A 26,747-nucleotide genomic window follows, 5' to 3' on the forward strand; every position below is an offset into this window, starting at 1 on the left:
GCCGTCACATCGCTCGTCAAGTGATCGATCCTTCCAGTTAGTACCTTCCAGTACACATCGGAACCAAGTAACACGCTGATTTCCTGGGGGCGCCATGTGTCGGAATGAAAGTTGTCTGCAACGTCATAGTTTTTCTCGCACAGTAGCTCCAAGACTACTGTTGATCGGCGGGCTTGTGACCGTACACACTTCAGGGACCTCCAAGGCCTCCACGGTTACCGCTATGTCCCTACGTTGGCCTCGAAGAGTCAGAACTACCCGTCGACTGCGCATTACTTCGCGGGGATTCGAGTGGCCGAACGTAACCAAAGAAAGTTCTTCGTTTCTAATAACCGGGCATCTGAGGTCCTTTGAGAGATCCGCTCGAATAAATGTGCGCTGACTGCCGCTGTCGAGGAGAATGCGTACGAGACGCCTTCGTGACCTGCTCTCAATCCACAATTGTCCTGTCTGGAGAAGGACTGCGTTGACTCCGCTCAGGGCGCTTGAGGCAGATGTCACTGGAGGCGTGTTCGTGCTTCGCCCGGCGATACATAGCTCGTCCTGATCAACTGCGGTCACGTTTGCACGGGTTGGTGCAGCTGACTGAATCAACTCACAGAGGATGGTCAGATGTTGACGATGGCACTTGCTACACATGATGCTGCGCGCACGCCGACAAAAGCGAGCCATGTGGTTGCTGCTGCCGCAACGGTAGCAGCAACGAGCACTGCGCAAGCAAGCCCGTTTTTCATCCGCTCAGAGTTGGATGTTGCATTCCGCGATGGTGTGATGACAGCTGTTGCATAATGGGCACGCTTCTTCCGTAACTGCAGCAGACTCGGGAGCGAGTGCGGACGCCGTTGGCAGATGCCCCACTGGTGCTGGCGGATATTGGACGTCCTCTTCAGGTATCAAATGCGAGGAAGCTGACGCCGTTCGTCCTGGTCTGCCTTCCTCTCTTATCTCAACTTGGACGCGCAGAAAACTGTAGAATTTCTGCAGCCTGTCGAGCTCTCTCTTCAGGTGTCGCGACAGCGGATGTATCCTGCGGCGCTTCCTTCGCCTTCTGGCGATAGAGTATGGCGAGGTCCTCAGGCAGGCACTTCATTAGGACGCGGTTGCGGACAACCTTGTACTGGTCAGGTGAAACGCCCAAACCGGTCAATGCGGAGACCCGAAACTGGACCTTGTCGTAGAGCAGTCGAAGTTTTCAACCTCTGCCGAAGACATGACTGGTGCCAAGGCGAGGAGGTGGTCAACGTGCTCGTTGATGAGCAAGTCGCGTCGACCAAACCGCTCCGTCAAAGTCTTGATGGCGATGCTATAATTATCTTCGGTCAGGCGAATACCTTCGATTGCTCTCTTGGCTGCACCAGTCAAATATGAGAGCAGGTACTTGAACTTCTCGATCTGCAGAAGTTCGTCGTTGAGATGGATCGTGGCGCTGAAGTGGTCCCAGAAAGACTGACAATCGCGAAGCGCGCCGGAAAACGTAGGGATCTGTAGTTTCGGCAGAACCACTGTGCGATGACGCGGCACGGTTCCTGGTACTGGGAGTCATCTCTGTTACTCGGGGTGAAGGTTCACTGACCTCGTTGCTTGCTGAGGATCTGGCACCACCGGCGTCGACGTTCGGTAATGTAGCCTCCGGCGTTGAAGTACTCGTTGCCGTCGCTTTGTTTGCATCCTCTCGAAGAAAGACTGGTAATCTCTGTCGTAATCGCATCGCTGGTGTCTTCCGTGATAGAATCTACATGAAAATAAAGTTTTCGTGACGTTTGCGACGCCAGAAAACCGCGGTATCTTGGATGCTGAAGAGAGACAACACACCTTTATTGTCGTCCGACTTTATGGAGGTAGGTTATCCGCCAGGCTGAGCCTGGTGGCCACCTCCTCTGCCGTCTGTATGGCCTGGAGCTGAACTCCCAGGCTGTGGAGGTCAAAACCTCCTCCCACCCTTCGGGCGAGGCAGTGGTTAAGAGATCGGGAGAGGGGGGGGGGGTCTTCCCTGCAGTCCCAGAGAATGTGATGAAAAGTGCCCGCAAGACGCCCGGCGCACTTGCGCCGTATATAGCATTCCATGTGGTGCGCTCGAGCAAAGTTTTGGTGCTTTAAAGAGCACTTCAGGCGCTGAAATGCGCCATCCGACTTCTAAGAAACGGTCTAAATCCATGCTAAGGTGATTGAATTGCGTTCTTAGACATTTTTCAGTGGCGTGAACGTGACAGCGCGCAAACACCGACACTGGAACAGTAGAATTCGCAATTTCGTCTGCAAAGGGGCGCCGGAAAACTCTTCTTTTCCAAACTATATGGCTGCACGCCTTGGGAAAAAATGGCAAGGTGATCAGGCAAGGCCCCTACTTCAAGACCAGTCAGCATTCAGGATTGCACTGCGTACCGAGAATGAGCGGTTAATCGTTTTTGACCTCAGACTCGAGCCACGGCATTTGCAGCGCTTTTCAGCGCAAAACTGTTGTGGCGTGTCATACGTCCTTTACATTTGACAAAATGTTTTGTTCCGCGCCCATACTGGATGTCTGACAACCGACAACTAGAATGTGCAATATACTCACTCATGAATGTCAACCGTACATATCTATCCTATTTGAAGAATACGAAACATGGAACCGTGCTCACATAGTAGGTGAACGGCTCGCTTCGGAACAGGAATAGGGCGGTCCCCGCTTACTGCCAAATAGCAGCTTGACGACGCCTTTAATGTTGCGTATATTGATGTGATAGCGTTAGGCATCTCGTTTAGCAGAAATTCCGGTGTCGGTGCCGGCGTCGTTGGTTGGTCGTGAAAAATCAGCGTTGTCAGTGAGCAAAAATTCGAGATAGATCCAAATAAATAAAAGAAATTCGGCAGATCCCACGTACCGTGGGAATCGATGTTATGCGAAGCATGCGCCGGATTGTGACTGTGGTGTAATTTTTCACATTGAGCGGAACGTTACGGAATGATGCTAAAAAATGTGGAAGTGGTATGCGCACACTCATATGTTGAGAGTCGCATATGTATTATATAACCAGTTGTTTACAGTTGCGTAACGGTGCCAACAGCAACATGGGTGTTACTAATACCAGACGCGGTAAGCTGACATGTAGTGCTTGTATTCTTACTGGATAGCGCGAATTCGAACAGGACAAAGAAGGAACACAAATGCACAGGAAAGTCGTTACTCCCAACTAAGCTTCATTAAGGAAAGTTTCCCTAGATATATACACAGCCAAGTGGCACGCGGTGGCGCACTGCAGGTATGTTAGTCAAAGTTGCAGTTGTTACAGTTGCGTTACAGTTGTTATGCTTATACTTGTCCGTTATGACGTAGAACGCAAGCACGTTTCACGAACCCGTGTGTATGTGTACAAGGGGTTCTTGACAGTTTTTGAATAAGGCCATCACCACCGTGATCAGTGAGCACCAGTAGCTGGACCGGACTTGTTAATCGGATCTGTTCGTGATCGCGGCTACGAGGGGTCTAGGTGTTGTGAAGTGCGAGGTATAGTACAGCTGGTGGAAATCCTAGATGTCTCTTACGATGAAATGGTCTATGATGCCTCCTGTAGTGGACGTGGCAGCGAGGTCTTTTGATGCCCTGTCCACATCCCAGCTGTCTTTCACGCAGTACAAGGCACCAGGCGTTGTTGGGTCCTGATAAATTAATGTCGAAGTCACCGGTAATGATTAGAGGCCTGGTTCTCTCGGCAGATTTATTGTAGGAAGCACTGACCCTGGTTTTTGCGTAATCCACGTGGTCCACGTTGCGGACCACGCAGACGAGTGGTAGTGTTTGAGCGTCTTCCAGGGGTATTTTGTCTTCAGCTTCCTCACTTTCCTTGAGTCCCCCGAGATTATGTAGCGGTTGCGGTGCTCGGCTGCTGACCCGAAGGTCGCGGGTACGATCCCGGCCGCGGCGGTCGAATTTCTATGGAGGCAAAATGCTAGATGCTTGTGTACTGTGCGATCTCGTGACACGTTAAGAATACGATGGTCAAAATGGCCGGAGCCCTTCGCTACGGCGTCTCCCATAATCATATCGCGGTTTTGAGACATAAAGCCCGAACACTTAAAACTATTATCCCTCGCCTTGCGTGTCCATGTGTGCGTTCGCGGTTACTGTGTTGGTTGAGACGCTGTATCACCTGTGGCACATACCCGCATAACATGAGCTCTGGTATGCGGGTATGTGCCACACGCGACTGAGAGAAAGGGTTTCATGACGTACGCGACAGGTATTTTTCGTTATTGATGCCATGGCCAGTGAATCATGTTCGTCATACACTGATCATTTGCTGTGGCAGTTCTGGTATATTACAAGTTATGGAGACGACCAGGAGAGCGCCGAGACGTAGGCGGCTAAATAGATAGATAGATAGATAGATAGATAGATAGATAGATAGATAGATAGATAGATAGATAGATAGATAGATAGATAGATAGATAGATAGATAGATAGATAGATAGATAGATAGATAGATAGATAGAAACGGCCAAAGTGCTTGAGGTTCGCTAAGAAATGCTTCGCATTTAATAAAGGTCCGGGTGAGAATTGAACCCTGGCCACCCTGGCCTTCTGCGTGGCAAGCAGGTGTTCTACCACGGAGCCACGCCAGTGCTTGAAACTTCTTAAAAAAACGCTATAAGAATGTTGTGCAGGGAGTGGAGTCTCCTTAACTCATGTATTATTTCGTAGCAGAATCGTAGAATCGCACGAGGCGTGAAAATATGTGAATTAGGCAACGAGTGGGTCGTTTAAAGCTGCCCGCCCTTTACAAAGTGTGCAGCAGCGCTGGTGCGCATGACACCTTACGGACGCGTAGTGGGTACTCCGCCAATTTACAAAAGGAAGAATTATGGCGTAGTGGGCACTTCGCATATGTACATCCAGTATAGGCCTTGTAGCATAGTTCGAGACAGCCCATGTTACGCGCAGAAACGTTCGTTTCCTTGCGGCACGGTTGAAGGCGATGCGCAAGGGGTCCGATTAGCTATCGCGTTCTGCTCTTGAAAGCGAAGCTGAAGCGTAATCCAACTTTCGTTATATGACCGTTCGTCGAGTCGATTTATATGTGTCCACTTACATTTGCAGGTTTCAAAGAAGGCACATTATAGGCCGAGCCGAAGTTGTGTGCTTTCTTTGCAAACAAGAACGGCCAGGTGATTAAACACGGAGGCGCCCATCGATTTCGATAAAAAAGGGCCTACTTGTAGTTATATTATTAGAGAGTCTTCATGAGAGCGTAAGGTAGGAAGGAAACGAAGTAATGAGCAAAAGACGTCAACAGCTAATCTCAACATCCAGTACGTTAACATGCGCTAGTGTAGGGGTTTATGTTTATCACATCAGATAGGAGCCGCTGGGTCTAATCTACACGGGTATATTTATTCACTGAACATGCCCTGACGTGCGATTGCAAACTTACGCTCTCAATATGTACTTGAGCATTATTCGCGCGTATAATTATATCTGGCAAGGAAATCGGTGATAATAGTATACTCCTTCGAGTGTATATCTCGCAATGCATGAGTATACGCCGAAACCGCAAGAAACAAGTTAGGATTGAAACGCTGTTTGCTGTCAATAAAACAGGGTAACATGGAGACTCACCTGTCTCTGTAAAGTAGTAGAAGATCAGCGCCAAGAATAGCACCATGAGTAAAAGCATCACAAGCGTGGCGCACCATATGCAGGCAGAAAAGTCGTCGCTGTAAATAGGCACCACGATATGAGTATACTGCAGACTGTGTCCTCTGTGTCTGCGGAACAAAGTACGACTGGCGCTTCTCTAAAGAAAAAGATCAGAAGCCGAGCAATTTCGAAAGTTGCACTCTTAGGTTTGTCCTTGTTGTCCGCAAAAACATCTGCATTTTAGAGTTGTGGAAGATTCACCGATACTAAACACGTGCCTCTCCTTTATTTCCCTTTCAAACCTTGTACTTTGTATGAACAAAAGCTTGTGATGGTTTTTACACTATGCTCGCCTGGACAATTATACTTCAGGAGAAAAAGCGTATATATATATATATATATATATATATATATATATATATATATATATACAATTTTTTAATTAGCTGTGAGGAACCTTCGAAAAGCGGCGCGCTAAAGATGCTGTTCAATACTTAAGGCCGGCCGCAACAGCGGGATTATCAAGGACTTGGTAAACGTTGCTGCGGAACCAACGACCATAGAAAATGGCGCCTTCCGTGACACCCTTTCATACCGTAATGTACGGAAGGTATTTCATGCATCCAGTTTTTACAAAAGAAAGCACTAAGTGTCAGTAAACGCGCACACACAAACTTTATTGTTTTCATTCGTATTACCGCTTTGGCCGATTGGTTTCATTTGGCAGGCGATCAGCGCTCTGCGCCCCCGTGCTGTAACACTTGCGCGCAGTAGTAGCGGGCCACACTGGCTGCCTGTCGATAGGTGGTGTTAGAGTGGCCTAGAATATTGTTCTAGGCCACTCTAACACGACCTATCACTCTAGCCCCTACCTACCACTATAACACCACCAGCGGATTTGCTTTACGTTTATGCAGAGAGCACTCAAGCGCACGCCATTTTCCGCGGGCTTTCAAGTTTTGCGTGTTCTATCGCTGCGAATTCATCATACTGTACCACTGCGATAATTGCACTCCTTGAGGCCGGAGAGCCGACACAACTTTTACACGTTCAAGCAATTTGTCAGCTACGATGAGCGACCTATTATTACGTCCCTCAAGCATATAGTAAACAGTTTTTTTTTCATTGACGTACTAACTAGCATGCATCACTTCTTACCAAATTGTCGCCCTCCTGACGGCATTTCTCTAGCGCAGGCGCCCTTTCGTCAAGATGAATATTTCTAAACATCCGTTAATGCCACCTCCTAAACATCAGTCGGTACATCATCTGGTGGAAATCTCACCAGTCATGCACGCACCGCGGAATCAAGGCGTCGACCAACCATATACAAGAATATTGGAAGAAATCTACAGCGCCTTCACAGCCACCATAATCCTCCACAAAGAAAGCGATAAAATTACAATAAAGAATGATGTAAGGCAGGGAGGCACGATCTCTCCAGTTCTATTCGCCACGCCCTTACAGGAGGTTTTCAGGGCCCTAGATCGGGAACAGTTAGGGATACTAGCTAATGGAGAGTAGCTTAGTAGCTTGCGATTCCTTGTGAGTAACTTGATGAGTAACTTAGGGGGCCTATTGAAAATCTTGATTGCTAAATCGGAAAAGGAAAGCAGAGCGGTAGGCCTGAAGATTAACATGCAGAAACCTAATGCTCTACAGTCTCGTAAAAGAACAGCTCTTGCGATAGGTTGCGAGAAACTGGAAGTTGTGAAGGATTGCGTCTGCTTAGGACAGGTAACGACCACGGAGCCGAACCATGAGAATGAGATACCTATAAGAATGAGAATCGGATGGAGCGCAGTTGTAAGACATTCGCAAATCATCAGTTGTAGTTAACCGCTATCCCTCATCGGGATAGAAAAATATATAACTGCTGCATCTTACTGGCACTTAGCTACGGAGCAGAAATCTGGAGGCTTACAAAGAGCGTTCAACTTAATAGTTGGGGACGACACAGCGAGCCACAGAGAGGAAAATAAAAGGTGTAACATTAAAGGACAAGAAGAGAGCAGAGTGGGCCAAAGAACAAGCGGGTCTTAAGGACATCTTAGTTGAAATCAAGAAGAAATGGGCATGGACAGGATATGTAGCGAGTAGGCAAGATAGCAGCTGGTCATTAAGAGTGACAGACTGGATTTCAAGAGAAGGTAAGCGCGCGAGGGGGCGGCAGCAACTTATCTGGCCAGATGGGATTAAGAAGTTTGCGGGGTTAACGTGGCCGCATGAAGCAAAGGGCAGGGTTATTGGCGAAGCATTGGAGAGGTACATGCCCTGCAGTGTGTGCAGTCAGGTTCATGATGATGATGATGTTTTATTTCAGTATAAGCGAATGTCCGAGCGCCTTCATGAAATGAAATGCACAGTACATATTGCTTATTTCGCTAATTTATCCATGGCATCGCCTTTCTGATGTGCAACGCAGGCTGTGTTGTAATGATCAAGGTCCATAACACTCTTCTTTTTGTGTACAGAACTTTCTGGTTATATAGAGCTTCAGGGGAGCGGCGGTTGTCGAATGTAGGAAAGCCGTGTACAACTAAGATAGCCAATCACGGTATCTCACTCTTGGCTTTCCTCTTCGGCAGGCACCTCAATGCGGGTAGCGAGGGATGCCGACGACCGGGCGGAGCTCGGACGGGAAGCGGACGTTGTTGGCTCCGGTGCCGTAGAGCTGGTTGTAGAAAGACCCTGCGACAGGATAGTTTCATGCAGAAGAGATTCTATGCTCATCCTTGATTTGCAGATATAGAGGTCAGCACTGGTTATTTAGAACTACTTAACTAACGGAGAACAATTTTCAAGAATGTGCAAATTCGCTAGTTACAGTGTTTCAGACTACCCTTTGCCGGTACAGGCATAGCCTACGCCTGCCCTAAGCCTGTACAGGCATAAAGTATTCACGGCCACGGCCGCACTGGAGATGTGCGCGGGCAACGCCCGACTATCCAGTCCGGCCGTGGCCTCCGTGGTCGTAGTGTAGTAGTAGTAGTAGGCGTCAAGCAGGTCGTCATCCGAGGGGTGAGAGGCATGGCAGGAAGGGAAGTGCCTCCCCAAGATTGGCGAGGGAGAAGCTCGTTCGGAGGTGGCGTTGATTATGTTGATTATAAGCCACGGTGTAAGATATATACTCTGTGTAATAAGCTCACTTAGATGGGCAGAGTGAGTGGGAAAAGATAACGAATGGCCTTTGCGGAAAGTAGGTCATCTGGAGAGGAGTCGGCGCTCCTGTGTGTCTCACTCCGCGCGTGCGACACGCCCAGTTGTGCATCTTCTGGTCTAGCATACGGCATCACGAGACCAGACCGGCCAGGCTAATGCCATCGCTGCCATGAACAGTCGCAGTGGACCACCAGCGCGGCTGTGCATGTCATGCACAGCAGCAGCGTGTACAACGCTGCTTGCGCTCGAGCGCAGCCGCGATAGTCATACGCGTTTTTTTTTTGCGAGTGGGCGGGAGGAGTGGGCCACTTGCGCACTGGAACACTCCCGTAGCGTTCAGGAACGGTTGTGAATTAGCGCATCGTCGTGCGAGATCCAAACGGCTCAACCTGAACAACCAAGAAAAAATATCCATAGTGAAAAATTTGCCGGAACATAGGAGCTAAGTGTAATGCCTGACGAAAGGGGCAATAGCTTCGCCGTCCGGTGGTTTTCATGGCGTAGAACCCGCTGGAATTTTAACACTTTCCAACTGTGTCAGCGCGCCATTAGGAATCGGAATAGATTTCGGAAGCCCTGCATTTCACCGTGTTCAGCTATTTAATCACAATTCTCAGCAAAACATGTAAACTGGAGAAAAAGTCTTCATACACGATAACTTCATTCTTTCAGGAAAGTATCATGCGTTTAAACGCCACAGCGTTAAAGAGCCTGTGTCGCAAAAATTGTGCTGCCGGAATTGCTGGAAGCGAGCGAAAATAGGCGTTGTCGGTGAGCGAAAAATTGCGATGGATGCCAGTAATAAGAATCACGGCCAAACCCATGCCTTCGGCGCGGCAAGCAGGCGTTTTGCCACAGAGACACGCCAGTGCTTGAAGCTGCTTCGGAAAAAAAGAGAGAGAGTGAGAGAGAGAGATAGAGAACCCTATGCGGGCTTCGTGGCTGCCAGGAGTCGCGTTATCGCTTATAATGTTGCGTGGCAGAAGCTTAGATCGTAAATATGCGTTACACCATGTGAATCGCCCAACGACTGTTTTAAAGGATCACCGATGAGAAGAGCTGAGGCATACTTAATTATCCGCAACGGCATAAACAAAGTGTGCAGCTGCGTATGTGCGTCTATTTTCTTATGGAAGCGCAGTGGGTACTTCGTTGATTAACAGAATGTTGAATTATGGTGCAGTGGGCACTAAGCAACTGCACTTGCAGTTGGCGTTCTAAGAGAGTTTAAAGCAGCCAGAGTCGCGCACACGGACGTTTCTTTTCTCACGGCGAGGTTGAGGTATTCACCGAGAAGCGAAGTGTAACTTGAGAGACAATTTGATCGGGCTAGTTCGTAATGACCCAGCATTGTCATGCCATCATTTTTTTCTTTGTTTTCTTGTACCTATGTATGCATGCGCATCTCGCCTAAGGCGAGAAGCCAAGCCAGCCTAGCGAATGCGAAGCTGATGCGAACGGTGTCCGATTACGCTATCGCGTTCTATTCTAGAAGGCAATGCTGAAGCGTTTTTTTTAAATTGGTACATACCGATGTGGTCCACCTATGGAGGTCTTAGACTTTGTGGTAAGAAATTCCGTGCCCAAGTGATGTCAAGTAGAACACCGCAGCTGCGCCAGGCGTCTAGCCTTCTCGAGAAAATAAACCCTTTCGCCCATTTAAATATTGATTTAAACCTCGGTCAAGCTTTTTGCAGGTCCATCAAAGATGAACTACGTTTATCTGTCGTTATAGAAATTAGCAGCCGTAGTCGAGTAGCGGATAAGTTGTGGCGCAGCTAGGCACATGGACCACTTCGTCGAGCGCTCGAGACGGGAAGACGGGAAATCGAGCCGGGAAATCTGTGTACTTGGATTCCCGTTAAACAACCACGGGTGGTCAAAATTAATCTGCGGTGGTAATGTTCAACTGTCCAGCTAATGGGAATGTTCACTTTGGCCGAGAATCATCACAGCGCGTTCGGCTGCCGGAAAAACCAGCGAGCCACGATGGCATCACCGTATTTTGGTCACGCAAACTCTGAAAGAAGCTTTTCATGTTGTCCGTAATGTTCGCGGTGTGCTCTTATCCGTTGCTAAACGCACGCTTGGCTCTTTCTGTGCTCGTTTATTCTAAAAAAAATTCCGTTGTCAGCAACCACCTTCAAACTCCGTACATTTGGTGATTTCCTCTTGAGGGGTGCTTGAAATCGTATGTGGCGATGACTACCCCACCCGAGGACGTGCTAGTTTCTTTGTGGTCTTATGGGAAGTGTACATTGGCGGAGAAAGTTAGTTTTCGTAGATTTTAAGTGTGTCTTGTGAACACACGAGACTTCGTAGGGTACTTCTGCACGAAGTTCTCCGTTGACGGTAATCGGGAATTTAAACAAGGGCACTGCCGCGTGTGCGAATAGGAGGATAACCTCAATCGGGAGCCTCAAATACTATTTTCTTTCTTAAAAGAAAAGTTGTTATTATAAAACTGGCCTTATAAGAACTATCTACTTCCTTCGATTCAGGTATAAAGCTCATTTTTTAAAAGTAGAGCACCAGGTGATGTGAATGACGTCTTGATTTAGTCCAAAAGAAAAATTTGCCGAGATTATAAATTTTTTCCTGCAAGATTTACAAATTTCAGTGGCCGGAAAATAATTTTAACGCGAAATATGCTTTCCGAGCAGAACTATTCATCACTCAGGTATTCATGTATAGCGCAATATTGCTGAGGGAGAAACGCAAACATGGAACATTTTGGCAAAATTTCTGGAAAGATTTGTGAGAGAAAAATTGCACTGATATGGAGCTTCGAACACCTTACACTAACTCCTTTGCTTTATACGCACGCTCGCGTAATTTCGATTTGACCGGGGTTCACTAATGTTACAGGCGTTACCACAGGTCGGCCCAGAACACGCCGGAATACATGGGAGCGTGCATGACTGTTTCAGAATCTTCCGTTAAGAATGCACGCACGACGCAGATAGTTCAGATTATTCTGGAGCTAATGCAAACCTTAGCGACGTCCGATAAAAAATGTATGAGAGACGACGTGTTTCACCGACTCTCAGATTATCTGCGATCGCGACTATCTTTGCATTGTGAATGTTTATTCTCTTTTACGGCACATGTTCAACCACTGCAGTGACCCATCTTACTGGCTTGAGTTGAGCGTTCTTACGCTCTCACAGGTTGCATGTCCGAGCCGCCCACAGGGACTTTTATAACGCGCAGGCGTGGGTTTAGAGCAGCAAGAGTGCCACGTTATCTTTTGGGCGTGACTACGTTAGAATTTTGCATTTCGAAGGATCAAGAAATCCCTTTCTAGGTTTTCCTCACTTCTCTGTTGAGAAACCTCTTTCTGCATTGAGAGAACTGTCCTATTTATTGGAAGAATTCAAACGAGGTCATCACTTCGTAAAACCGAGTTCAAACTGTATAATAAATCTGTTTTGTTAACTGACCCCCTGGGGAAATATGCACAGAAGGCAAGAACACCGCTTAAATTAATGTTACATATCGATAGAGTGTTGGCAGAGCGAAAATTGACCGCCTGACCGCCGGATAAGCTACGCGGTCTTCCAATCCAAAGTTCCCCATCGCAACATGTCAGTTTGAGAGTAAATTCTGGCTACGCTACTGCTCCAGGTAATATAGACATATTGTTGGTTCCCTTGTTTTTTACTAAAGTTAGCTCGAACGCAAATATGTGGCAACCATCGCGACGCAAAACAGACCTCTGCAGTGCCCACTTTGTCGGCTGTGCACAACTGTAGGGCTGAGGGGCCTCAGGATCGGCTTTATGATCGGATGACCTAGACGAAAAACATTATTGCACATGTTCAAAGATGTAATTTAGCAAAGTCTTCGACGTACTCACAGCCCTAGAAAACTACGAGACGGGCATTTCATGCGGTCGCTATATTTTTATAGTCGCTAATATGTCACTTGAACTATTCAAGCTTTATGCTAATGCGCGCCTGTCATAGGACAAGCGACGCGCGAGGCTGCCGATTTCCTATCGTATGCCAAGAAAAAAGTTTACTCGCTTCTAAACGTACGTCGTACTCCACGCTCTTCGTTTGTGCGACGCAAATGTCTGAATATTTCTGACGGACCGACGGCACTGTGGAGTTCTTATCTCACGCAGTAAACATGATTATCGGCGTACAAGTCGGCACCCCGAAACGAGCTATTTCGTTTGAAGTATTCCTGAACGTTCGCTATTCGTCCGTCGTCGCAAAAAAGCAAGCTGGGCTCGTCTTGCGTTGCCGCTTTCACGCATCGACGTTGCCCACACAACTTCGAGCTACGCGCCGGGAAGGGAAAAGGGAGAAAATGCGCGAAGTGGCCGCATTGGCGCTGCGCACTCGGAGAGCGCTGGCGCCATCAACTGAGCGCACGAGGCCTATAGAGTTTCCTTTACGAATAATGCTCGAGCACTGGCGCGGCTCTGTGGTGGTTCTTTGGAAGAACACGCGCGTGTCACGCAGAAGGCCTTGATTCGATTCCGGTTTTCACCCATGATTTTGATTATTTGCATCCATAGCAATTTTTCGCTCACGGACAACACGGACTTTTGCGCTTACAACCCACGACGCCGACACCGGAATTTCCGCGAAATGAGCTATTTAAGGGAATGGCGTTACGAATGAAGCAATCGGGCAGGATGTACCGCCCGAAGAATGTCGATCTCGATATGGGAAACTATGACTTGCGAAAGAACGATATAGAAGTAGTTTACTATGTCTATATCGTAGATACTACAATATAGGAGCGTCGAGCCCGTTTCGGACGCAGGCAATGCGTACAGGTTTTGCGCAGTGTGGCATGCGTTTCGGCAGGCAACGCCGCAGTGGCATCGAGGCGAATCGTTTTTTTTCCTTTTTTGATATAATACATTCACAGTTTCGCTGCAAGGGCGAAGCAACGAGTACGGTAGAAAAATATTGAAATGTTATTGAAAGTAAGGCTAGCAGCAGACTTCTTTAGCATCCAACCTAGCGTAACTCAACGAAACGCTGGCGTAAGAAACGTGGCCCTCTCTGCGAGTGAAGCGACCTTCGTGCAGTCTATCGCTTCAACGAACATTGAGGGGTAACACAGCACGTACAAAGGTACGTACAAAGGCGCGTTCTTGTAGCCGCCGTTGTGTGTTTGGCGGTAGCTCAGTGGGCTGAACGCCCGCCACCCGTCCTCACGGACCGAGAGGTCATGGGTTCGACTCCTATCAACGGAATTCTGCGTTATGGTTTGTTTCTTTGCCATTTGACGGCGTTCATTTTGCTGACGTATTTCCGTGACGGAAATACGTGATGAAAATCTTGGTGGACCCCGGCATAAAACACTTTCGTGTAAAAAAATGGCTTCTTTCTTCTTGCTATTCACTAGAGTACACAAAATGTGAACCACGTGTCATTTTTCAGTGTGATACTGATTGAAACAGCTTCGGTCCGTAGACCTGAAAATGGCGCTTACCCGCCTCAGCTTACCCACCTCGGCGTCACCCATGACTTCGCTCAAGCTTTTTCTTTGTGTCTCCCAGCTACGCACGCATGTCACAATTTTGGTGTCAATCGCAGTGGGGGTCATTGAAGAAATACACCCCCAAGATGTAGCAGTCTTGGTTCAGTTACTGAGGTGCTAGGAGAAATTTTATGTGGCGTCGTCAATTGACGACGCCAGGGCCGAATGGTTAAGAGTTCCTTGCAGCGCTGTGGAGGCTGCAGGGCTGCTTAGCCAATAGGAAGAGCGAACATCGCTCTCAAGATGAATCCGCGCCGAATCATCTGCTCCATCTGCTCGGCGTCCCCTCAGGGTTGACGTGCGTTCCGTAGGCTCGTAGAGCGATCACACGGCGGCGCCAAAAAAAAAGGCATGGTGGGCAGTCACATAGACCAGGGGGAAGGCGGGTTTGGTGGTTTGAAACCCCCGCTCCCTGAATTTTTGTTTTTGTGTTTTATGTTTACATCCACACGCACACACATACACACTCATGAACGTAAATAAAGAGACCAGGGACGTAAGTGCTCTCCTCTCACATATTCTCCTTATTCTCTGCAAGATCACACTGATGAACATGAGCATTACATGAATTAAGTTTACTGCGCACATTCCTTGTGGTTTAATACTCGCGTAATGTACACATTGGCAATCTTTGAAGTAAATGTGATGCGACAGGTTTTTTTTGACGCGAAGGCTCAATGGAGCCTAAGAGCGCAAGGCCGGCGTTTTCTGGTAGAAGAGACGATGACAAACAAGTTACTATGAATGTAAAATTTGAAGTGGAAGGTCATCGTACCCGGTGGTCAGCTGACCACCGGGTCATCAGCTGACCACCGGGTCATGGTACCCGGTGGTCAGCTGATTAGCTGCGCCGAATAAATTTCCAGACAGAAGCGTAGGCACACACGCACGCATACTTACCGTGCTCTGTGACGACGGACCTAAAAGGCAGCGAAATTGTACCGATTCGTATTTAGGTGCTAAATGAAGTAAATTGATCAGTGAGAAAGAGTAATAATAATATTTACTCATTCGCTAAAATGGGCATGATATAATTGAAACACGCAAGACGAATACTTTTTAGCTAGCTGTTCTCGTCCCTGTAATGTTTCACAAATAGAAACAGAACTGGAAGCAGAAATGGTTATTTCGAGCAAGCCACGCCGTATGCTTGACCAAGGCTAGAAGACTCGCCACTCGACATAACGAATGGTCTTTCTTCAGAAGGCCTCCCACGTACTGTTTACACAGTCACTTTTTCGTAGCATGATACCCAGCGACCGTTGGCGCCTCTACTACTTAAACATTTTACTGTTCTTTCAAGCTACTTGCTTACAAAAGCATATGCCAATTACGGCGGGAGCTGCTTGGTCGTTTAGTCGCGCAAAAGCTAATTGTGAAACTGATGGCCGATTTTGCTTTGCGAGTTTGAAACTTGTCGATCAAGATTATCTACATGTTATATGCTCAGGTGTGGATAGCATCCGAATACAGACAGTAGACCTCTTTAAACACAGAGATAAGAAGTAGACATGTCCTGTACAACCCCGGCATGGAGGCCAGAGTGCTCATGATTGATTGATTAGTGGGGTTTCTTGGCGCAAGGGCCATGGGTGGCCAAAGAGCGCCATGTCTTTTGTGTGGTGTTAGCGATGACCAGTGATATGGTGATAGGGTGTATTGTGGCCGTATAGAGGCCTAAAATCACGCGCTATAAAGAAGCGTAAAAAAATGTGTATACAGTCTAAAATTATGGCAGTGACAAGTGGTGTGATCTATGGTTGTGGGATAAATGACGAGTGATCATGGTATTTACAAGTGAAAAACGGGATAAGAGCACGAGTGCCTCCTCAAGGCCTTTGATCCCAAAGGCCGGGAGGCAGGTGCTTCCTTTGATGGAAACCGTAGCAGCAGCCTCAATCATGAGGCCGCGCTACGGAGCGCCTGTATAAATTGTGCATTTGAAACTTTACAAATTTGGAAAAGAGAGCTGCAAGGAGCTCTATGCGGTATTACAATATGCAAAGAAAGCGGTTCGAAAGGCAGCTAAAACAGTTCTTAGTATCTTACCTGCACTGGAAGTTCCTGTAAGAGGGATGAATGAAAATCATGGTGGTAAAGTGCCACCGTTTGAACCTTAGTAAAAATTTCTGGAGATCCCACGCCTTGTGGGAATCGGTTTCATGCGAAGCAGTCAGCGAGTAGTTCTAATCTGCAATTTTTTTGCTTTGAACCAAACGTCACGAGGTATATCGACATGTTTTGTAAGTTAGTATAGTAGACGTGTTTTTGTAAGTGTAGACAACAGTGACGTTAAAGGGTAACTTATGTCTGACGTAACGTCAGCACTCACGTTAGAGCACATATGTAAGTATTATCGAAACGAAGTGCACTTTACGGTGCCATGACGTGAATATCATACGCAACTTTCGTTGGAGTGTTCCTCTGGGGTCTAGCATCGCTTTAATATTGCTTGCTGGATCATATGGATACAAATATAATGTTTAAAATAATGCTATAAAAGCGGAGCCAACACTGGAGCAACAGACGTTAACCTGACATGACGCCTGTATCGTAGGAGTATACATGTAGCGTTTATTTCTTTGTTTTAAAATTAGATTGCCAGCACCACAACTGCAATTGACGTTGCACCGACATTACGCCTGCATAAGGTGCATTTCCAAACCAGCTTCTAGACCTGGCGTGGCTATGTGGTAGAATACCTGACGGCGACACAGAATGCTTAGGCTCGGTTCCTGCTGGGATCCTAATTTTTATTCTTTTTTCGTCTGGTCAACGCTGTGAATGTCGGTTTTTGTTAACGCTCTCGAATTTAAATTACCAATGTCTTTAATGAGAGCAGCATTTCGGGCTAGTTGGTGATCCATGACGTCAAAGAAATTGCGCGACGAAAACACGGACAGAAGACAAGTACAAACATTGCGCTGTGTTTGTACTTGTGTCCGTGTTTTCGTCGCGCAATCTCTTTGACGTCATACCAATGTCTGTTCTCGTCGTTCCTGGATAGATATAAACTGTCAATCACCTGCGGCGCATACCCGTGGCGCATAGCTGTACACCGCGGCCCATGGTAAACGGGTTTGTGCCACACGTGCTTGGAGAAAAGGCTTTGACGACGTACACGACATGATAATAATGTTATTCATGTCATAACCAGACGGTCATATTCATCAAATCCTCTTACCAGGCCCGTAGCCAGGAATTTTTTTTTTGTGGGGAGGGGGGCGCACTAGTTGAAGCCCTTGACTATTTGAGAAAAACAACTATTTTCATTATTTTTGGTAAGAAAACCTACTTCACCAAAATTTCGGGCGGGAGAAGGGGGGAGGGACTGACTACAGGCTTGCCTCTTATAATCCCATGCCAATTTTGGCCTCACCATGTTAAGGACGCGATCACGAGAGCACCTGCACGTAGGTGGCTATATGGATAGATAGATACGTAGATAAAAACGCTAAAAGTGCCCAGGTTTCGCTAAGAAATGCTTCGCACTTAAAATCAAAGCAGCTAATACTGGTGGTGTGAAAGCTGAGGAAACACTCAGTTCTTTTCCCCACCCCTTGCTATACTATATTATGCTAAGCATAGACTACGATATGCTCTACCCTCTGCCCTTCTCATTTGTCTCTTCCTCACCCTCGCATCCCCTTCCCACAGCTTGGTATATTATGCAAGGCTATGCTATGCGTCACACTCTCTTCTCCCTCTTCACCTTCACGTCCCTTTCCCATCCCCTTTGCTGTACTATATTGGGCTGCCTCGCTTTTTTCTGTTTATTTCCCCCTTTCCCCCTCTTTCTGTGTGTTTTTCCATCTGCTTTCTATCTTTATCTATTTCTTTCTGGCTCTTTCAATCGTTTTCCTTTCTTCCCTTTCTTTCTCCATCTGTCGATTTCTCGCCTCCTCTTTCTTTCTTTCTCTCTGTATCTTGCTCTCTTTCTTTGTTTCTCTATCTTGCTCTATTTTTTTTGTCTCTTCTTTGTGTCTGTTGCTTTCTAGCTCTTTCCCTCTCTGTCTACTTCTTTCTCTATGTTTTTTCTCTTCCCTCTCTTTCTGTCTATTCCTTTCTTTGTCTTTCCTTGCATCTCTCTATTTCTTTTTCTCTGTCTGTGCTCGTTCTCTCATCTGAGTTATTGCATCCCACGCCGGACAAATCTGCGCACCGAGGTAGCGCTCGCCGGGCGCACGTGTTAGGGCAGCGAAGAAGAAGATGAAGATTATGACATAAGGAGCGTGCGACGGCCGAGTTATTGCTACGCACGCTCTAGGCACAGCTTGGCGAGGATTTCCCGCGTTACAGCGCAGTTTCTTCAGCCACACTAAACAGCTGCGCTGTTAAAGCCAAGAAGTTTTCGTTACGCTGCGGCGCTGTTTATGGCAGCCGTCACTTGTAATCCGCTAACAGAGAACTATCATGCACTCGCACACGCTGTATATGTCCTCTTCTTCTGCTTCACTCGCACAACACGTGCGCCGATTGGTGCGGCGTGGAATGGAATAACTCTGAGGGGTGAAAGAACGGGTACAGAAAGAGAGAAAGAAAGAAACAAGCAGAAAAGAGAAATTCATGGCGAAAAGATTTGTCGACGAGGCGTGCCCACTCGCGTGCCCACGATTCGAAGGCAAGCACTCGGCTATCCAGGCACGTTAGTATGATATACCATAGCCTTGCCAAGTACATCAGACCAAGGTGTTGGGAAAGGAAAAAGAGGCGAGGAGGAGATACGTTAGGGTGTTGAGCATAGAAAGGAGAAGTAAAAAGTGTAAAGCATACTAGAGAAAGCATGAGAAAGACAGAAATATAAAGGGGAGACAACAAAGAGAAGCATCAAAGAAAGAAATATATGGACAGAAAGAGATAGATACAGAGAAACAGGCGGCGAGAAAGATAGAGAGAAAGGAAAGCAAGAAAATAGATCACTCTTTTTTCTGCCTGTTGGTGTCACGTGCTACGTGACACCAACAGGCAGAAAAAAAGTATGTTCCACACTCGCCGCCATGGCTGCGACTGGCGCTGACTAACACTCCTAGGTTTAAATGCACATTAGATACCCCATAAAGTGGACGGGAGGATGACCGCCGCCGTAGCTCAGTGGTAGAGCATCGGACGCGTTATTCGAAGGTCGCAGGTTCGGTCCCTGCCGGTGGCAAGTTATCTTTTCGTACACTTTACTTTCTTCACATTTATATCCCTATTATTACAAATAACATCGCCTATACTTTCTTTGGCATTACTGTCTGTCAGGGGCGTAGCCAGAAATTTTTTTCGGGGGGGGGGGGTTCAATCATACTTTATGTATGTTCGTGCATGTGTTTGTATGTGCGTGTGTACATGTACGCAAGCAAAACTGAAAAAATTCGGGGGGGGGGTTGAACCCCCCCAACCCCCCCCCCCCCCTGGCTACGCCCCTGCTGTCTGTTATTTCTGAATAACATTGTGGGGATAAAGTTCTTTGTAAAAGAACGTTTATCTCCGAATGAAATTCACCAAAGGTTTGGTAAAGTTTCCAAGCAAGATTCCTTCATACTCCACAGTCAAGAAATGAGCTGCTGAGTTTAAGCGGGGGACAGAGAGCATTGCAGATGACCCGCGCAAAGGGCGCCTAAAAAGTGCAACAACTCTTGAAATGATCGACCGTGTGCACGACATGGTTTTGGAAGACGGGAGAGTGAAGTTGCGCGAAATTGCCGATGCGGTTGGCATCTCAATGGAACATGGAGGTCACATTTTGCATTACGAACTAGACATGAACAAGCTCTGTGCAAGATGGGTGCGGCGCATCCGTACTACTGAGCAAAAACGCAACCGCATGACAATGTCGCCAGCATGCTTTGAAGCTGTATAACAAATATCCAGCGGACGTTTTGCGCAGATATATAACAATCGATGAAACTGGGATTCACCATTACACACAGGAATCGAAACAACAGTCAAAGCAGTGGACTGAAGCCGGGTCCTCTGCACCAAACAAAGCCAAGTCAGTTCCCTCCACAAGAAAGGTGATGACCTCTGTATCTTGGGACGCTGAGCGCATTCTGCTTGTGGATTATCTTGAAAACGGTAAAACAATAACTGGTGAGTATTATTCTGACCTTTTAACTCAATTGGATCAGAAAATTTGTGAGGAGAGACCGGGTTTGCAGAAGAAGACAATCGATCTTTCATCAAGAAAATGCACCGGTGCACAAAGGGCATCTTGCAATGGCTAAACTGCACGATTTGAAGCACGAATTGTTGGAGCACCCAGCCTCTTATCCTGACTTGGCCCCGTCGGACTACCACCTGTTCCCAAAACTCAATATCTTTCTTGGTGGGCATACATTTTGCATCAAATGAAGAATCGATTGCGGCTGTAGATGAGTACTTTCCAGAACTTCCACAAAGTCACCTTAAGTACGGAATCCTGGCTCTGGAACACCGATGGAGAGTGCGCAGCTTTGGAGAATGTGCAGCACCTGCCCAAGTACCTGCTACGGCTAGAGGTAGAGAGGTCGCAGATGAACTCGAGAGTTCACCAGACAAGGAGTCAGCCGGTTTGGGTTCAGGTCATCATATCTGAGATGGAACTAAGTTTGGTAACCTGGCATACCTCGGGAGGGGTTGTGTGTTGCCTTGTCGCTGCTCGGGTAGTGTGTGGATTTGATCGCTAATGTCAGTTCCCAGCCTTCGACCTGCGTAGACCCTTTCGTACGAGAGCCCGACTTGTTACGGACCTACTGACCCCTCATTGGCGAGGGAGAGAAGCTGAGCCGGAGGTGATCCAGCCATGCTGCGCTACAAGGCCTCTTCATGGTGCAGCGTAGAGTTGACCCCTTGCGCGTCTTTTCCGGGCGGTAGACGGGCTGTTGTGATCGTGGCTACGTTCCCAGAGGAGTGGAAAGGGAGAGTAGAGAGGAGGTGTGTGGAGAGGGTTCGCGTATGCACAGTACGGGTGGTCACGCCGAACACCACCACCACCACCACCGGTTTGAACTCCGCTATAAGATGCTTCGCATATAAAAAACGGGAGCGAGGACAACGAGACCGGCGCGTGATCATCGGAATGCCCCACGTGCTGCCCCGGCGCCAATTGGACTGTGCCGTAGCAGGTCTATATTCCTCGTTGCTCTCTTGCAATCGGCCACCACCAATGGAGGAGGAGGCCAGTCCTAGGAAACTGGAGAGAAGGCTCAGCGTCGTCATTCGTCAGTCGATATTTCAAGATGTCTCTCTTCATCCTACTAAGTGTACATAATTGTAAATATAGTTGTTCTTTTGAAAGAAAAATGGTCCTGAATGTCGGACCCCACGCTCAAAGATCTCCCAATCCCTCGTGGTGACTTTGGCATCCACGTACCCGGTCCCCCAGTCTCAACACCCTGCACGCGATTTCGCCTCGAAAGACGCTGAAAAGGCTGAGAGCTTCCACAATGAAAACCTTGCTGGTTCAGCATTCGGCACATCAGTAGGTCGCCGTAATTTATTCGCATTTACAAAAAAAACTGTATTGTTTGCCAAGAAACTTACGATTGCGGAAGACGTTCTTCACCCTCAGTACCTCTCAGCACCTCAACTTATCGACGAAGACAAGAGACAAAGTGTAATGAAGCCAGGAGCTGAAAGTGTTCGAACAGACTCGCTATGAAGAGCAACTGCGAGAAAAAAGCCGCACAACGTCTTCGGACTGCCTAGTTACCTGACAATTTTATATATACAACTTACTCCGGACAAGCATTTGGCTTTGGCACACGAAGTTTCTTTTTTTTTAGAAAAATGGACCATCGGCACAGAAGGCACACCAGGAACGTTTCATGCGATGGGTGTTGATTGACTACTTCCTTTGGGAAAAAGTGGTTTTCAGCCACAAAAGATGCTTTTTAAGAAAAACACGACTGTGGAAAATATGCAAAAATGGACACGCTTTCCAATATGCAGAAAAAATGTGATTTTTTTTGTTTAAATTTTGCCTTACGCAGTGCCCTTAAGAATACGCTGAATACTAATATTTACTGCGACAGCTTTCTAATATTAGGTCTAAGGAAGAAGACCACGTTCGGTCGATTCATTTTAATGGAAACCGAATTGCGCGGGTTCTATAAAATTGCGAATGACTTCGAGTATGCATACAAGCTGTCGCTTTTTGCCATCCTACTTTTCATACTGGAGGGAGGGCAAAGAGGGCAAATGTCCCTGCACTGCTCCCCTCGTCCTCTACAAGTCAATACGCCTGTGGAAACGTTGAACTACACCGCTTTTGTGTCCTTGCGTATTGGTCGTAAGCTATTTATGCTTTGTAAAAATTTTCTGGCTCATGCCCACAGCCCCTACTCGTAACGCGATGGAACAAATGCCGCGAAAATGACTCATCGCGCAATGACCACTCATGCACGACTACGTAAAACATAACATATGTTATTAACGGTATCAAGCATTAGATGCCTTATCAAACGCGAAAACTGACTGTTGGCGTAAACACGAGGAATTAAAAAATTATCAGGTGATGACGTCACCATGTGACGTCTTCATGTCGTCACAAATCGTCGAATTTTCTGATGTCATCACGATTTATTAACGTGACATCGTCGCAAGGTCAAAAGTGGGCCAATCACAGAAAGAGTGCAAAACTACGTTAGGTGCAGAAAGCTTTTGGAAGGGGGATTAATACATCGACTGCGAACTAGAAGAGGAAAGCGTTCACCTTAGAGTCATCTTAGGTTTATGCATAAGGGACCTGGTGAGTTTTTTTATTGTTTATTTCAATGCTACACATTTTCGCCATTGCTTCCTCGCTATCGGTAAAAAATTTTCGGTGTGCCATAATATCGCCTGCTTATTACGCGACGTCACCAATCTGCGGAAGCTCGCGCCATGAAAACGATAGTGCCTACTAAAGAGCGCATTACTATGCTGAACAATACCTAAACTTTGCTTAGAACAGTTGGACGGTGTCTCATACTAAGGGTAATTAACGAAGGCTACACATCGATCACTGTGGCAGCGACTACTTACAGCAGTTGGCGAAATCAATTCATGTGCGCTGAATAAAGGTAATCAGTTCTAAACGGTGTTGTGCCGCTTCTGGCTGTGGCGGTGAACACGATGATTGGTTCTCTTAACGAGAATACAAAGGAGGTATGCAGAGACCGCCCCTTAAGGGGAAGAACTTAAATAAAAAGTCGGGTCGCTAGTATGTGACCCCATTGGCGTCGGCTGCTGCCTGGGCTCGTCCGATGAAGGTCTGTTAAACCTCAAGTTTAGGAAAGCCAAGCAGCGTCGGCTCCCACTACTCCCAGGTTTGGTTGGCGATAGGGGATTTAGCAGTACTAGAGGGGCAGGCCCACACCACGTGGTAGATGTCCGAAGACTTCTCGCCACAGTGCAAGAAACTGCCGGAAAAGGCGGGATCGAAGTATTTGAGTGCTGCCGGGTACAGCATATCGTTTGTGTTGAGTCCGAGTAAAAGCCATTCCTTCGCTTTACCTAAGCCTTCACACAGGCGTGGGTAGAGGCTGTGTGTTATAGGCTGTGGTCGGGTTGGTAGTGGTGAACAGTTTCGCGGAAAGAATACACAATATTTATTTCGAGGTCGTGCTCATCGGGGGAGTCGAGTGTGGATGCGCGCCGCTTGTGCGCGCATACAACCTTCCGTGAACTATTCTTTGCGGGGAGAGAAGGAGGAAAGCGAGTAATGAACATCATAAGTAGAAACGCAAAAGCTTTCTCAGGGTGGCGGCCATCGTCCACAAAACCGTAGACCCGAACCATTTCTCTAGTCCGGTCGATCAAATTGTGGGGCCAGCTTGAGAAGTGGGCTTCCCACTGTGTTCTAGTGGACTGCGTTGTTTATATTGTTACGGTGCGACATGGGCTCCCCGAAGATAAACAAGTCGAGTAAACGTGAAGCACTTGGGCGTGGGGCTCATCAGCCATATTGTATAGGCTGCCGATTCACTTGTGTAAATGTATAATAAATCTACATCTCGCCTCCGTCACAATATCCTTGTTGCAAGTCGCCGCGATCGCTGCCAGCTGCCACATGGTAAGCGAGGCGAAGCATTCACTCACAGCAGCTGGGGCATAAGGCAGCGGCGATCCCATACGTTTCGGAAGAAACAAAAGTGATTTTCTTCGTAGGGAGAGCGTATGATCGCCCATAAAATGTTTGCTGGTTTCCCCTCGTACTTGCGTCGCCGGGGATGTGATTTTCAGGTTAGGCACAGCAAACTGAAAGCATGGACAGTGCGTTCTAACGTTATAGAGCCTCTGCTCTGCGGTATCCTCCTCTGCAGCGCTGAAGCGCCGGGCGCAAAAGCTTCGCATATGCGGCCCGCACAGCAATGAGCGTAAAGTGGGCAGTCACGAGTCACGGCAGCCATTACTCACTGAAGAAGCGTAGAGATACACGATATCTATTTGCGTTATATAATTACTCGGTTGCTCTGTTGAAGGAAAGCCTCGCCTCAGTTGTTAATTTCCCAGTGTCCAGCCGACATTCACTACTGGGGATGGGGTTGGGGGGGCTGAGCCCTCTTTGGCTTTCTCAGTGGAGGGCTAGCGCACTCCTTGCCTTGCATGTAACAGAGCCGTCCATGCAATCGAACAATTCCTTCAGCGTTTAGACTAAAATAGTCTGAGCTACTAGCTTAGGACACATCTTGTACGCGCGAAATTTCAGTCATGATCCTAGCAATGTCAGAAACTTTTAGTAAGAATCCCGCGAACAGTGCTATTTTTTAGGGAAGTGGTTTCTAAATCCTTTTAAATACATTCTTTTACGGCTGATGGGGCTACTTCGTATTAACAAATGACAACTTGTATATTCTACACCAAGCTTCACGTTTTAGTCACTCTGACCCGTTTTATTTTGCTCCCCTAAGTTACAAAAAAAGAACAACAAAATAACGGTTCACCCTTACAGCTCACGCGTGACACAGCGCAGTGATCATTGAGCAAAAGCTAATTCGACATTTGAAACTGCGCCACAGAGTAGCAGCATTTCAACTTTCTTTTAACTTTCGTGTGTGCAGGAGGATCGACAATCGAGTACTTGAGCTCAAGGTAAGATCTCCGTGCAGACGTAACATTACAATATTTTTTTCTCCTGTTTGAGCATTCGTGTGGGCATCCTGCATACATCGTGCCAATGAGAAGAAATGTTCTTTGACCCTAGAGTAATCTATAAGGTTGTGCAGTCTGCCAGACGATACCTGTCACCAACCTCCCCGGCACAGTTTATGACCCGAAGCTGGACGCCCGGGTTGTTAAATGGCAGTATTGCTTACCATGCCACGCTGTTGCGCGAGGAGATGCCCACTTGTTAAAGTAGACGTAGATATACCTAAACAACTACGTCATTGAGACCAGCGGCTTGTGAAGGCTTTTGTCGTAAATAGAAAAAGCACGATGATCAATGCTAACAAAATTATAACGACAGATGAGAACACGATGGATCCGCTGGGATAAATTATAGAAATTTATCTTTTAATCTTTGTTTTCGTGCAAGAGACAGTCACAGAATATTCACAGCGGTACTTACCAAGTAACACTGTAGCTGAAAGAAACAATATGCGATAAAAGTATTAGAAAATTGTTTTCACCATAATGGCAAACGTTTAGGCGATTGGAGGTCACTTAACGCACGCCGTTCAATAAATATTTCCAAAGATCAAATTAAACAACTGGTGTGACGCATTGCGGTTATCCACCGGGACCTTGCTTCAACTGTGTTCTTCAAGTCTGCTGTAACTATCTGAGGACTTTAACAATCGTTGGCCGAAACGGCCCATTGTGTTTACGGTCAGTGACAAAGGTTATATATATATATATATATATATATATATATATATATATATATATATATATATATATATATATATATATATATATGATGAATTACCGACTAACTAGCGCGGATTGAATAAATTTCCGCCAATAATAACAATTGTCGGGGTTTTACGTCCCAAAGCCACGATATAATTCCGTGGGACGCCGTAGTGGAGGGCTTTGGAAGTTTTGACCATCTGGTGTTCTTTAACGTGCGCTGACATCTAACAGCACACGGGCCTCTAGTATTTCGCCTCCACTGAAATAGACCGTCGTGGCCGGGATCGAACCGGCGACCTGCCTGTCAGCAGCCGAGCACCGTAACCGCTACAAGACCGCAGTGGACCAGTAATTTTTCGTTCAATTTCTTCCGATTCACATAGTTCTCTTTTGCATACTTCAGCTCCATTGGTTCCTTGTAATTACTAAAACGCACCTATATGGATCCAGACTCCTTCCATTTCTGACTTACTGCGGTGACTGTTACCACGATGCACATTGTTAGCTTTGCCTGCAGTTCTACCATACATAACCTGCCTGCTCCTCCACGCAATATCCAAGATATGATTTGTTTGTCGTACCGAGAACACCGCGCGCGAACGAATGAGAACGTTCCATTGAAAAGGGCCATTGCAACAGCAATGGACACTTTTGTAAAGTC

Source organism: Rhipicephalus sanguineus, chromosome 2 (genome assembly GCF_013339695.2).
Source record: "Rhipicephalus sanguineus isolate Rsan-2018 chromosome 2, BIME_Rsan_1.4, whole genome shotgun sequence".
In the NCBI taxonomy this organism is placed as follows: domain Eukaryota; kingdom Metazoa; phylum Arthropoda; class Arachnida; order Ixodida; family Ixodidae; genus Rhipicephalus; species Rhipicephalus sanguineus.